The sequence below is a fragment of the Arachis duranensis genome, chromosome 9 (genome assembly GCF_000817695.3).
Source record: "Arachis duranensis cultivar V14167 chromosome 9, aradu.V14167.gnm2.J7QH, whole genome shotgun sequence".
In the NCBI taxonomy this organism is placed as follows: domain Eukaryota; kingdom Viridiplantae; phylum Streptophyta; class Magnoliopsida; order Fabales; family Fabaceae; genus Arachis; species Arachis duranensis.
The window spans coordinates 47,254,646-47,257,537 of record NC_029780.3 but is presented as its reverse complement, the minus strand read 5'-3'; positions in this window follow the sequence as shown (position 1 = coordinate 47,257,537).

Sequence of the window (2,892 nt, the reverse complement as noted above, 5' to 3'; positions counted from 1 at the left end):
TGTTGTCTTCTTGAAGACTTGGGCACTCGTCCGTGTAGTGGGAATAGCAAGAACAAATGCCACACACTTTTTGGGGGACCAATTGTTGACTATATTGTTGAGGAGGTGGTGGAGGGTATTGTTGATGAGGTTGTTGCTGACCCAATTGGAGTTGCTTTAGGATGTTTGTCATCTCGCCCAAGGATTTGGCAAGAGCGGTGGCCTCACTATTAGAGGATACTTCATTCACGGTCTTTGGGCGGTTAACTCTCCGTCTCGCATGTTGGTTGGACTCGGCCAAGTCACCAATGAGTTGCCATGCTTCCTCCGCCGTCTTATATTTAGACAAAGAACCATTGCTAGAGGAATCCAAAAGAGTCCTATCTTGTTCTCACATCCCTTGGCATATGTAGGGTCGAGCAACACTTGAGTGTCAATCATGTGGTTGGAGCATGCATCAAGAAGTTTGCGAAACCGCTCCCAATACTCGCATAGGGGTTCCGTTTCGCCTTGCACAATGCATGAGATCTCCTTCCTTAGCTTGTCCATCCTTTCTGGGGGCAAGAATTTTTCTAAGAATCCTCTTCTAAGCAAGTCCCAATTGGAAATAACATCACTGTTTAGCTTTATTCTCAAGAGAGAATGGGAAAGCAAACTACCACATAGCAACTTCATTGGATCCTTCCCGTCTAGTTGTTGAGCATATACTATGAAAATCCTTGAGGTGTCGAATAGGATCTTGTACGGGAAGTCCATGGAACTTAGGTAGGAGGTGAATCAAAGCAGTCTTGAGTTCAAAATTCGCATTCAAGTTTGGATGAAGCACATGAACGGGTTGATAGATATAATCTGGTGCACCCACTTCCTTGAGAGTAACTCTCCTCGGAGTGGCCATGGTGTCGGCACCTAGATCAAAATAAGAATTATTAGTAGTATTAACGGAGGGATAGCTAGTGCCTTCTTCGAATGACGGTTCGAAATTCACTTCGGGTAAGGTTCGTGAATTGGTAGGAACCTTTTCACCTTCCTCAAAGGTCAACCGCCTCCGAGCTTGCCTAACGTGGAGCAAAGTTCGTTCAATTTCCGGGTCAAATGGGGCTAAGCTCGAATTTGGTTATGAACGCGTCATGCAATGAAGGGAGTATGAAGCTCACGGCAACAAGTGGAATTAGACAAAGATTAATCTTATGTCAATCAAACAAAGAAACAATCAAGAAAAAATGCAAGTATGTACATATTTACACTAAACAATAGCATGGCACACATAAGCAACTCCCCGGCAACGGCGCCATTTTGATAAACGAAATGTTGTATGTCGATATAGAATTTAATAGTGAATACAATCGTGAGTATAGTCTAATCGACACTCAAATCTCACATCAAACAATTCTACAATATACAATCGAGAGTATTAATCTCCCGAGCGTCCTCCCTTGGAATTACTATAGAATGCATGTTATTGATTAGGAAGCTTTTGTTGTGGTTTTTGAAGATTGATGTACTAGTTCAAGCTAGCAAAAGTGGACAACAAACAATCAATATTAAAGGATTTGGCCAAGGGTTAACATTGGAAGTTCTATCACTATAGTTTCCTTCAATGATGATAACAATTAAGTCTTGCTTCACTTAGTTGACCTCTAATTATAGAGGAGATTCAAGTGAAAGTAATTAGTTTGAGTCACAATTCCTAGCTTCACCCTAAGGGAGTCTAGCTTTAGTGCACTCCAAACCAATTAGCAATTCTGAATTTTCAATCAACAATTGACATCCACTATTCAAGTTTTTCTAATGGTTCAAACCCTAAGCCAAGTGAAAGACCTTTACTCCATAACTAGTGTTGGCATTTTATCAAACATTTGGTGAGCATTCATAAGAGGCATTATGAAAATGAAATGAAGAATTGAATTTAATAGAACTAAATCACACAATCATCAACAATTGAACAATTACAAGTAATGGATATGAAAGTACCTCAAGTCACTAGTTCCAAATCCAAGTAACAAAGTCAAAGCTAGATCCAAAGTGAGAGGATCAAAGAACACAAATTGAGAATAGGAGAAGAGTAGATCTACTAATTGCATCAAAATAAAAGTGTATTACAATGGATCTCACCAAAAGAATCAAAGGAGAATTGCAATGGAGAATGAAATCCTAGATAGAGGTTGGAGGTTCTCTCTCTACCCAAAAGGTAACCAACTCTAGGAAAATATCTAAGAAAGTGTCCAAATTGAATGAACCCCCTAAACCCCTCAATCCTTGGCCTTCTTAAGCTTTTCCCCGCCAAAACTCTTCCCCATAATAGGGTTTCTAACTGCCTTCACGCGCTGGTCACGTGCCTCTTAAAAAATCACATGTGGCAATCGGCGCGTACGTACACAGCACGCGTACGCATCCCTGAGGCATTTGCAATCTGCGCTCTGGCATAATGTGCGTGGGCGCGTCCATGAGGATTATGTCTTAGCCACTAAATGCGCCAGCTCGTAGCTTGGCTCCTGGCTTTGGCTCTGCTGGCGCAAATCTGCGCGGACGCGCCATGTGTGCGCGCGCGCCACTGCTGAAGTTTCCAAAGCTCAATTTTCCATGATCCTTTCCTTTATGCATGCTCCCATTCTCTCCTCTAAGTCATCCATGTCCTGTAAACTCTGAAACCACTTAACACACGGGTCACGGTATCGAATGGTACTAGAGGAGGATTAAGAATATATCTAATTTAGTGCAAAAGAAGCATGTTTTCATCCATAAGGCAAAATTGGGAAAGGAACACAAAATCATGTATTTTTCATATGAATAAGTGCGTAGGATCATTGATAAAACCCTCGAAATCAATACAAGATAAATCTTAAAAATGGGGTTTATCAATATCCACTACCATTTTCGTCACTGCCTCCGCCGCTATTTCTGCCGTCGTTGTCG